Source organism: Astyanax mexicanus, unplaced genomic scaffold (genome assembly GCF_023375975.1).
Source record: "Astyanax mexicanus isolate ESR-SI-001 unplaced genomic scaffold, AstMex3_surface scaffold_33, whole genome shotgun sequence".
NCBI lineage: Eukaryota > Metazoa > Chordata > Actinopteri > Characiformes > Acestrorhamphidae > Astyanax > Astyanax mexicanus.
Window position 1 is genome coordinate 3,706,856 of NW_026040043.1, and position 13,145 is coordinate 3,720,000.

The window sequence follows — 13,145 nt, forward strand, 5'->3', positions numbered from 1 at the left end:
TAATAATAATTTATCTGTTCTCGTAACATCACTGTAATATCCAACAGAGTAATTTATTCTATATGGTAACTTCTTATATTTAACTCCTGGTGGTTCAACTCAGACCTGTATCGCTGTCTCACCACACTCAGACCCAGACTGAAAAGTGGGGCTGAATTTCTGCTAAATATTTTTTTATTCAGTGAGAGAATTCTGAATTAATGTTACATGACATTTATTAAAAGTTTTTTACTAAGATACACATGTACACAAGATAAAATCTGAAAATACAAAAGCTTAATAAATAATCTACAGGCATGGTAGCATAATGCTTCATGCAAAATACATCACTTGATTCGTGTTTAATAAATGACAAACTTAATCATAATAACTTATAATAGGTTACTATTACAGTTTTAGTGGATTTTAGTGAGAAACTTTCTTCCTTTAGAAAGACTACTAAATAAAATAAAGTTTAAAATGTACACATTTTATTGTGCTTTTAATTAAACCAGGGATCCCGGCCAGAGATTAAGTCCAAGAGGAAAATCTCTATTCTAAAAACTGTTTAGTCCGAGACTCTGCTTAATCCCAGCGTGTGAAACTGCTCCATAGTGTTTAAAGCAGTGTTTAGTGCTGTGTGTGATTAGCTGTAGCTGCTAACCTGCACTGCTGAGAGCAGAGCGCGCTCTATAGGGGGGCGGGTCTCGCGCTGAAGCTGAAAAGCGCGGTAAAAGGAGGGTCTCGCGCTGGAGCTGAAAAGCGCGGGAAAAGGATAAAATTCGCCTCAGCGGAGCAGCTAACTGTACCCTAGCTAACGCTAACCCCTTTCCCCCTCAGACTGACCCACAGATACAGCTAGATATGAGTTTAGACTCAGTCTAACTCACTCTGCAGCTCCACTCCTGAAAGTATCCGGTTCCTCACCTTTTAAAGAGAGAATTTAACCCGTGAAGCAGCTCCTCAGTTCAGCTCCAGTAACATTCAGCTCAGAGAAAAGTCCTCAGCTTTCAGTCCAACTCCTTTATATCCCTTATAATATATCCTTTATAATAACACTCAGACTGCACTGATATCTTACTGATACTGTAAATAAACCTGATCTACACGCTGGAAATAATGCTCAGAATGTGGAAATTAAACCCTGTAAATTTCACATCATAACGGAGGACCTCCAGCTAACCCTCCTCTAACCCAGGAGAAAGCTCGCGCTGTAACACTGACCAATCAGAGCTCAGGTCACGGTGAAACAGCCCCGCCCACGCAGTGCTCTCATTGGTTCGAGAGTCTGTCACTCAGATTTTTTTAGCAGCTCAGAGTTTCTCTATTAATTATTATTAATATATTATTAATTATTACACTCCATCTGCTTCACTCTCACTGACTTACAACCTGAAAATAAACATTTTAATCATAATTATGATTTTACTGACTTACATTTTATTAATAAAAACAAATGAAACCTTAACAACAAAATGATCTAATATGACTAACAGTAAGCAATATTAATGAAAATAATAATAATAATTAACTATTAATAATAATTTATTTTTCTCCTTCTTCTTCTTCTTCTTCTTATTATTATTATTATTACAATTTGTATTACTTACAAAGTAGTAAATAAATACAAAAATATTAATATTAAATTAATACAAACAATGACAATCATTCTTTGTTTTTTGTTTTTAATATTATTACTGACATTATATATTCAATAATTAATTATTAATGTTTATGAATATTATTTGTTAATTATTTTATTATTACCGTTATATATTAAATGATGAATTAGTTATCATTTTATCATTTTACTTTGTATTCTTATTATTATTTTGTTAAAATATATTAAATAAATGCAAATAAACGAGTCACTATATTTATAATCGTTTATTAATTTGTTTGTTTGGTATCATATCATTTCCTATGCTGGATGTTGTGACATGTTTTATTCAGTAGATGGCGCCAAAACATCAAAAATTAAATTAAATTAAACCTCAAGAATAAAATAGAAGCTGATTAAAATAGCAACACTTAAAAATAAAATAATTCTCCAGTTTCAGAAAAATCAAACTGCTGTTTTAAAACGGAGTTAACCTTCTGCCTCTTTCATTATAATGGAATTTCCTTTTTATCTAAACACAGTTAGCAGTTCTGCAGTTAGCAACAATTACTGAGGTTATGCCTGTATATTGTACAATAATCTGATAATGTAATTATTGTGACAGATCTATATATTTATATTATATATGGGAAAGAAATACAGTTTTTTTTACATTTAACACACATGGAATAGAAATGTATGTAAACCTTTATATGTGAAATACATTTTAAATATATTCCTAAATTGCAAAATGTATTTCAAACAATTATATATTAAATAAGCCTAATATTTTGGCCATTTCATACTTTTTAAAAATATATTTTATAAATACATTTTTATTAGGGCTGTCAACATTAACACGTTAAATCAGGCAGTTAAAACAAGGAGCTACCATCATATAAAAAAATGTATTCATGATTTTATACATGATTTAGTCATAGAATATGGTTGTGTTAATTCAAATATTTATTATACAAATCTAAGTGTTTCTAACACAGATTTTTTTATTCACATTTAAATACTCATTATCAATTCGATTTTTTTTGACACCACGACATACATTTCTTTTCCATATGGGCTGTTTCTCTGAATAAACCAAACCATAACAGAACAGTGTAAGTATTGCTGATATTCATTCAGACCATCATAAATCATAAACATTTATACAGTATAAAGCAGAATCCAGTGATGCAGTTCTTTCAGCAGGGAATTATTCTAGGGCGTTTATAATCTGTTCATTACGGTAAACCTGCCTGAGGAGCCACACCTTCAGGAAGGGGGTGTTCCCTGTAGAATCTGCCTCAGCTCTGCAGCAGGAGTCAGAAGGTGAGTTTAGAGTTTATAAACTACAGAATAAACAGTTTCTACAGCCTGGAGTTCCTCTCCTTCTTAGCTTTATATAAAATAGAGTGTAAATAACGCGAGTTCTTAGTGTACAGAAGTGATGTATCAGGATTACAGAGCGAGTTCAGTCTGTAGAACTGTGGAAATACTGGAACTGTTATCAGTCTGACTGTGAAAACAGGGCTTTATTTATAGATTTACATTTATAGCGTTTATCACTCTTACAGAAGCTCTTAACTGTTCACTCAGAAAGTTTCTCCAGCGAGTGAGACTAGACTCCAGAGTCTAAACCCTCCTCTAGTCTGTAGATCAGGGATGGGCAACTGGCGGCCCGGGGGCCGCACACGGCCCTCGTCATCACTCAGTGCGGCCCGCGAATAGATCAAAAATAATTTCATAATTTCATAATTAAAAAAAAACAACAACAAAAAAAACGTAATTCTACTTTTTACCGCTAGAGGGCGCTGCCAAACAACCACGAAAATTGACATTGACATCCAGTCCATTGTGAGCCAGCAGGCCAAACCACAGCTCTCTCATTAGCTTCAATAAATGTTGAGCCTCTGTGGTCTAGTTTTCTGCTATTATTGAATGAGCTATTTGCAATCAGTTTTTAAATCTTTTTTGTTCTTTGTTATAAATGAGTTCAAATGCCTTTTGCACTTTTATAAGCAAATGTTTTGTCCTTGTTGCTTATGAAGGACTTGTTATAATGAACTTATTTTACACAGAGGAACTACTGTATTTGCAATCAGTTTTTTAAGCAAACTTTTTGTTCTTTGATATGAAGGACTTCCTTTTTGCACTTTTTTTAAGCAAACGGTTTGTCTTTTGCCATATTAAAATGCATTAATATGCAGAAAATAGTTGTTGATAAATGTTGGTGCTGTAAACATACAGATATAAATTCATATAAAATTTGTTCTTATTGAAAATCATTTGTAGCGTTTTTCATATTCAATTATTTGAAGTGCGAGGTCATGTGGCCCTCCAATGGTCATGCTGAAAAAAATGTGGCCCTCTCCATCATGGAAGTTGCCCATCCCTGCTGTAGATACTGTACAGTACTATAGTCAGTACTGTAGTGCTGCCTAGATCCAGAGATCTACACTCAGCAGCTCACAGTGCTGGAGGAACTACACACACCCTGTACTGCAGTTACAGTACAGATACACAACATCACATATTACTCCAGTTAAACTCCTCCCTTTAGACCTCCACTGGAGTAAAAGTACACAAATATTCACCCTCAGATTCACAGTACCAGTCAAAAGTTTGGACACACCTTAAATTCAGTATTTTTTTTCATTATTTTAAAATGTTCTGTATTGTAAATTAATACTAATCTCATCTTAACCAGTGATTTTCAACTGGTGGGTCAGACCGCAACGTGAGTAGCAGACACATTATTTATTCATTTTTTTAACTAATGCTCATCTGAAGGAGTTTCTTAATAATGTACTCTGAATGCATAACTATGCAGAGAACTAAAATATATCTAATTTTGTGGCCTTATTAATTTTGTGAGGATTTGATATTTAATTTTATTTAATTTAACTTTTAAGCATGTAGTTGTCATGTTCCTCCTCATTTTCAAATTCACTTTGCTTTCATATGTATGTTTAAATGGTATTTTGAAGACTATTTTTTAAAATGTATTTGTTTGGTTTGTATTCTATAAAAGTGGGTTGCGACTTAATGACCATTTAAAAATGTGGGTCCCGGGATCAGTTAGGAAAAAATTATTTAATAATTATTTAATAAACAAAAAAATGTGTTGAACAAACCAGAATATGTTTCATATTTTACATTCTTCAAAGTAGCACCTCTGGCTTAGATGACAGTTTTGCACATTTTGGCTGGATTTTCTCAATCAGCTTTATGAGGAAGATTCACCTGGAATACAGGCTTTTAGTTAACAGCTGTGCTGAACTCATCAAGAGTAAATTTCTTGAATTCCGTGCCTCTTAATGTGTTTGATCTATATAGCTCTATTTGAGTAATGTTCTAATCCATATTATGGCAAGAACTACTCAACTAAATAAAGAAAAAATACTTTAAGAAATTAAGCTCAGTCAATCCAAAAAGAAAAAATCAAGAACTTTGAAAATATCCTCAAGTGCAGTCACCGCAAAAACGTTATGATGAAACTGGCTCTCATAAGGACCTTCCCATGAAAGGAAGCGCAAGAGTTTCCTCTGTTGTACAGGATAAGTTCATCATAGTTACCAACCTCAGAAACCGCAATTTAAAAGCACCCCCTGATAAAAGAACCTGAATGTTTCACAGGGTATTTTAGTTTGTTTGACACTTTTAAGTTACTAAATGATTCCTTATACTCTATCATTGATCAGTGTGCAAACCACACCCACCGAAATATTCCCCAGTACAAGAAAAATAAGTTGTGTAGTTGAAAGATACACTGATCTGACGACAATTAAAAAATTGTGTAGTTTGAACCTGGAATTAATAACTTTTACTAAGATTTCATACTTAATTAGTTTGTAGGACTGTGGCTTATTCACAGTTATTACTAAATAAAGACGCTGATAAAAATTTAAAGCTTTATGAAAACTTTGAATTTTTCTCAACCTCACCCCAACAACCAGCAGCTATGGACTCCTATAAGCAGCTGCCTAGCTCTCTAAACAAGTGGAAACAAGTACTAGAATAGAATGAAATTAACTGTTTTTTCGGGAACGGATGCAGAATTTCATGAAAACAACTCCTGTCTGTTAAGCATGGGGGTGGATGGATGCTTAAAATATTAAAGAAATATGTCATCATTAACTTTATGACTGGAAATCAGGCTTATAAATTAGTTTAAATGTTATATTTTATGTATCCAATGAATAGTATTGTAAGGACAACCCTAAATCTGAAAAATGTTGCAACAGTACAGAAAATACAGTGATCATTGCGTTAATTAAGCTCGGCTAAGGTTTCAAGATTCAAGATTTTTATTGTCACGTTACAGAGTACAGGTGTACATGTGAGTAAAAAATTTGGGTGCAGATTCCCACCAATGTGCAGAGAACAATATTTACAAGAAGAATAATAAAATAAAATATATATAAAATAAGATATACAGATACATTTACAGTGTAAACAATATACACAGTACACTCAATAACAATACACATAATAACTTACACTATAGACAAAAATTACACGGAAATATGTTAAGTAAGACTGAATAAGTAAATATATGATGCTATGTAGATATGCAGATATCTAGAGTGTCTGTGTGGAAGTGAGGAAATAGTCCAGTAGGTGACATGCTCTAAAAATAATAAAAAATATATGTTTTAACCCGTAACATATCACAAAATAAAAACATAAGGTGTACCGCATAAAACATTCCTATTTAAAATAGCATAGTTTCTCACTGAAGGCATCAAAACTATGAATGAACACGTGGAGTAGGGGTGGGCGATATGGCTCTAAAATAATATCACGATATTTCATGCTATTTTCACGATAACGATACTTTTGGCGATATGACAAAACACTGAATTAGAAAAAACGATTTAGAATTTCTTTTATTGCATGCAATATGATATGGCCAACTGAGAAAAAGAAAAAAGAATTTTATCAGATTTGTAACAGAAGTCAGTGATGCAGAATGTCATGATACTAGTAATGCACTCCAAATATCTCCATATATCCGATTTTATTTTAAAGTAAAATAAAAGATACTGAACAGATATAATCTGTCTCTAGTAGATATATAATGGGAAATGAGAACAATGTGAATTTTTATTTTGCTAAAAACTCCAAAAAAAGTAGTACTCTGATGCGATAATTAGGGGTGGGTGATATGGCACGATATTTCAGGGTATAATATCGTTCACGGTATTCTAAATCTTTGGCGATATTATCATGTACGATATGATATGGCACACTCCTGACGTGGAGTTTTATGTACTTAACAAAAAAAGGTGAAACAACTGAAAAATGTATATTATATTCTAGTTTCTTCAAAATAGCCACCCTTTGCTCTGATTACTGCTTTGCACACTCTTCTCTCAATGAGCTTCAAGAGGTGGTCACCTGAAATAGATTTCCAACAGTCTTGAAGGAATTCCCAGAGGTGTTTAGCACTTGTTGGCCCCTTTGCCTTCTTCACTCTGTGCTCCAGCTCACCCCAAACCATCTGGATTGGGTTCAGGTCTGGTGACTGTGGAGTCCAGGTCTTATCTTGTTAAGTAAGACTTCTGAGGGTTAATCTGCAGTGAAACAGTTACATTTATTCCATTACTCTCATCAGAGGTGTGGGATTTAAAAGTTCAGCATCCAGAATTTACATTTCAGAATAAACAGATAAAACCCTTAAAATCAAACCTACTCCAGAAAAAGCTCAGACCCCCCATCTCACCAGCTCCCAAAACAAAGGCAGCAGCACACCAGTGTGTGATATTCAGGCTGAGGCTCCTGCTGTCTGCTCATCTGTCAGTATCCTGTACCTCAACCTTTCCTCCCGCCTGCCCGACCTCAAATATATAATACACGAGCCACCTGACCGCAGGACTGGAACTGGTAACAAGACGGGATCTGGGTTCCAGGTTCTGGGCTGTGGGTTCTCTGGGTGGGTGAGATGTCCTGGTCAGGACTTCAGGGAGGTGGAACACTGTGTGGTCACTCCTGGGAGTTTCAGGATGGGGTGGCACACTGAGTTTATGCTGAGTAAGGAGGTCCTATCGAGACACAGTCCCTATAACCTAGGGTGACCAGACGTCCTCTTTTTCCCGGACATGTCCTACTTTTGAGACCTAAAAAAATGTCCGGGGGGAATTTCAAAATCGTCCGGGATTTTGTTTGACAGTACAATGCATTGTGATTAGAATTGCCACGCCGTTCCATTCCACTCCAATCCAGGTTTCTCTGTATCGCAAATGAGTCACGCCCTTCTCCTCAAATATATCTACTTTGCATTGCGTGTGTGTGAAGAAGAAAGCGTGTGCTTGCCAGTGTACCCCCGAGTGTTTACAAGCGAAAGCACATGTGTGTTCGCCGGTCCTACACCTTTTCTCTGCGTGGTACATTCAGTGTTGAGCAGCAGACCGGGAGAGCAGGCTTGTGACGGAGAAAACGAGGGACAGACTGAACAGGAATGTGAGGTAGTAATGTTAGTAAAGTTAGGATTACACAGGGACTTTGAGGTGATGGAGGTAACGTTAGCTCTATTACATGAGAATGATGAGCAATGGCTGATAAAAATAGCAAACGGTCAAGAATGAGAAGTGTTGGATGAGCAGCAAGTGTGTATTTTAGGCTACATCATTTTATTTTATATATTTAGATTAAAGGTGTTGAAAGGCTGCATAGTGTGAGTTTTGTAGCCTCTATGCTGTGGATTAACATGTTTTAAAAAAGCACTTAAACAAGTGAAATATCAGACAAAACTGATAAATGTTCAGTTAACTTAAAAAGTAAGTGTAACAAATATAAGTAATATTAGCAAAAGGTATGCCCACACTGAATAAGAGAGAATAAGCAGCCCTGTTTGTAGCCTGATACAAATACATGTTATAGCTGTTTAAAGGAGGAAGCACCTTTAACCTGAAGAATTAGAATTGAGCTGTTATATCAGAGGAATTCAGAAAATACATATTAGACATGAATTCAATAAAACTGACATCCCCAACCACTCGAAAAAAAAGGTGTCCTCCTTTTCAGAAACCCAAATCTGGATCCTACTATAACCTGCCCCCCTTCACACACACACACACACACACACACACACACAAATCTCTCTAGGCCACATTAGCTTTGAGAAGATTTGCATACTGTAGATACAAGATCACCCCAATCCCAGCAACCCCTCCCAGACTCACTAACTTACAGTCTTGCATCTGAAGATTTCAGGGATTTCTAAAGCAGCTATGAACCTATCAGATCTTCATTCATCTCTGCTGTAAATATAAATCAGCTCTCCTCATGTTCTTCAGCAGTTCTGCAGCGCAACACTTTCACTTAAAAGCCCTTAGGATCTTAGTACTGTATTAAACATGTGGCACAAACTTCAAAGTAATAGTAATAATTTTGGTAAAATATCAAGATCTAAAAATCTAAATACTGCACAACTAAAAACTTTACTACATCCTGTCTTCTTCACCAATGTGGGCGGAGTCTCCCTATACTGAACATTAATTGGTTGGTAGAATGTTGTAAGGTCAGCAAGTTGCCATTCCTTCAGGTGTTGTGCTGAATTCTGCCTCCTTGCCAGAATCTGCCTCCCTTCGAGTGCAGGTTTGTCCCGCAGCAGAATGAGAGGAACAGATTCCTCTAAAAGTCTGCAGTCGAATCAGACCGCAGGTTTATTAGGGCTGAGTTTAGGGTCAGAAAAAATTAGCTTTAGGCTGAGGTTCAGATTTAGACCAGGGCTGGGGTTAGGATCTGAGTGAGGGGTAGAGGTTTAGCTTTTGTGCTGAGGTGGTTAAGGTAAGGTTTAGAATTTAAACCAGGGCTAAATTAAGGTTATGGGTGATGGTTAAGGGTAGGTTAGGGTCTGGGTAGGGTTTAGTACCAGGGCTAAATTTAGGGTCAGACTGAGGGTCAGGTTAAGCTTTTAGACTGAGGTTAAGGTTAGATTTTTCCAGGGTTATAATTTCAATTAGTTTAGAGTCAGAGTAAGAATTTTATCCAGGGTTATGATTTGAATTAATTTAGGGTCAGAGTAAGGATTAGCTTTTGGACTAAGGTTAAGGTTAGGGTCAGGATTAATATTTGAACCAGGTATGACTGGTATAAAGACCCATTTCTAAGATATTTTACAGAACCTTGAAGGTCTAACCTGTTGGGCAGTTAAAGTAACTCTTTTCTGGGAGTTTTTGGCCCTTTAACTCTGTTCAGGAGTTAAATCTGAACTGTTGTGGGAGTAAAAATATTTATCCCATCTAGAGCAAAATACAGCTCTCAGCTGGAGTTAATTTTAACTTAAACTCTTTCACAGTGTTAACAAACAATACAAAGTGTGTTATGAAACTAATATTATATAAAAAAACATTGTAATATTTTAAAACCCTGGAATATTTAGGAGTAGAAATGACAACAAAAAGCATCATTACTGTTTACAAGAACAATTTCATGCTCAACAAGTGTATGCCAGTGTATTTTTCCATTTTCCTTTTTGTCACATTTTACAGTACAGAAGATGGTAACTTGCTCTTACAGCCAACAACACAAGAGCTAAGCAAACAACCATTATATAAAATGTAATGTAACACCTCATGGAAGGAGCCCTGGTGGGCAAGACTACACACTGATGATGAGCTAGGATTGGGGGACACGCCCATTAGAGAGTTCAGTCACGCTTCTCAACACCTTGGAACAAACTCTGAAATAAACTCTACACCACCAAAGAGTTCCCCTCAACTCAACTTGTGGTTTAAGTTGGAGAATAAACTCACACAATTTAACACTTTCACACATTTTTGTTTAACTCCAGATTTTAGAAATTTGCTGTGTGTATTGGAACATATCTTATATTTTATCATAATTACCCAGTACTTTGGAGCTTCTACCACACCTTTACTCTATTAATGCCTAGAACTTTCCAACTTTCCTCCAGTCCTGTAGAACCAACTTTAAAACAGGAGTGTCTTCATGTTCTCGAGTGTCTTGTGTTTAATGTTAGTTACGTCAGTTTTGGATTGTGTTACATGTTACATTCCCTCATAAACTCCTCAAGAACAAAACTGTGTCCTAACTTTGCTTTGGATTTCCTGTGTACAGATGAACCCAATCCATCAACATCTTTTTTCAGAACTCTGAATGAACCTAATTCACAACACTGATTCAGAACTCCAGAGAAAACCCGAACTCAGGCTGAACCTCAACACAAACAGCTTGGGAAGTTTTTCATCCATCAGTCCGTCAATGTTTGACACTCTGAAAGAGTGTCTCTGTGTCGATTTTCCTGTTTACGGATTTCTCCCAAGTTTCCTCCTGTAAATCCATCACTCTCCTCCAGCTCTCTTTCCCAGTTACGCCACTCCGATCTCTCGCTCCATTCCTTTAAGTTGTGTTTTCTTTGCTGTAAAGAGCATTTCCAAATATTATTTGTATTATATGATATTAGTATGACAATGTTCTTTATTAAGGAAAAAAGAAAAAGAAGAGTTTATTTTTGTTACTGGTTTGTTTCATAATTCTTTTTTAAATTGGTATTGTAATATATCTATGCAAGAACTGTTGAGTGAAGCGATTTTATTTAAGAATGTCATCATGTGTAATAAATGGTAGAATCTTACGAGTGTCTCCTTGTGCTTTTATTATTTTACTTTACTCTAAAACTGTGTTATTATTGTGTCTAGAATGAATATGAATGTATTTGATTAGTTTTATTAGTTACAAATACTTAAATTGTAAGCTAGATTGGTGTATTTGATTTTTAGTTAGAATGAGATTTATTGAGAGATTTAGCTCTTATGCTCGATTTGAGTTGTTTTAGCCATTATAAGATTGTAAGAAAATCAGTGTTATCTCAGCACTGTTGTCTCTGTCGCTGTGTGGGAACTGCTAAATGACGTGTTTCAAGAGTTTGCTGATGACAAATATCTAGCAGTTTTAATATATAATTATAAATCTGGTAATGTTAAAAATAATGTGTTGTGACTGGACGTTATAGCTACATCCAACCTGACATTAGATAACCTTTACAAAGATTTCATACTAAGTTTGTTTTGACTGTGGCTTATTCACAGTTATTATTAAATAAAGATTTGGTACGATGGTGATGAAAATTTAATGCTTTATGAAAACTCTGAATTCTCTTCAACCTCACCCCAACTATCAGCAGCCATGGGCTCCTATAAGCAGCTGTCTAGCTCTCTAAACAAGTGAAAACATGTCTGTTAAGCATGGGGGTGGATGAATGCTTAAAATAATTAAAGAAATGTCTTCTTTAACTGTTATGTAACCAATGAAGGGTTGTTAGTGCAGCCCAGAACCTACAAAACTGAGACAGTACACATGCAAATATATGTTGCAGACTGTATGAACCCAAGATATGTCATGTCTCCACTTTCATTTATTAATATACATCCTTTTCTGCATTTCTGCCTTTTTTCTTTCCTTATTTTTTAGTTTTGTTTGAAAACTTCCCTGGTGTACACTTCTAAATCTGGGTAATGGTGACATCTGCAGGACAGAGGCAGCACTGCATGCGTCTGTACAGAACCTCAACACTGTAGAACTGAGGGTCAATACAAAATAATAACAGGATAACATCACTACCTATTATTCATTTACTTATAATTGTTTATCTTCTACTATTAATTATTTAGTACAGTGGTACTTAAGGCATCCTGAGGTGGTACACCAGCAGTGATGTCAGTAATGCCTTACTTTATAACACGTTACTTTAATTAAGTTTCTATTTCCAGACCAGAAATCACTTAAATAGAACCTGTCTGACAACATGAAGCAGATAAAAGATCTCAAAAAGCAGCACATTATTATACCCTGATCTGAAGAAATTCAACAACAGATGAAAAAATAAAGTCATTGATCGTCTATCAGTCTGGAAAAGGTTATAAAGTAATTTCTAAAGCTTTGGGACTCCAGAGAACCACAGTGATTCACTATTATTCACTAATGGAGAAAAAACATAAAACACTGGTGAAACTTTCCAGGAGTGACCAGCCGACCAAAAGAAATTACTCCAAAAGGACATGAACAACTGGAGCTGCTTTGCTGCTTCAGGATCTGGATAACTTGCTGTAAGAGATGGAATCAGGAATTCTGCTGTTTACCAGACAATCCTGAAGGAGAATATCTGTCCATCTGTTCGTGAACTCAAGCTCAGGTGTACTTGGGTTCTGCAGCAGGACAATGATCCAAAGCTCACAAACAAGTCCACCTCTGAATGTCTTAAAAAACTAAATTCTGGTTTTGGAGGGTCTAGTTAAAGTCTGATTGAGATGCTGTGGATGATCTTAAACAGGACGTTTATGCTGGAAAATCCTCCAGTGTGTCTGAATTAAAACAATTCTGTAAAGAAGAGTTTAACTAAATTCCTCCACAGAGATGAGAAAAACTCGTTATCAGTTGTCATTAAAGCGTGAATACAGTTATTGCCACCAAGAGTTATTAGATTTAGGAAGCAAGGGCTAGATTGGTTTGGATATTTGTTTTTCCTTTAGTAAAATAAAATGATCCTTTATAAAGTGATTTTTATATTTACTCAGGTTATCTTTGTCTGATATTAAAGTTTGTT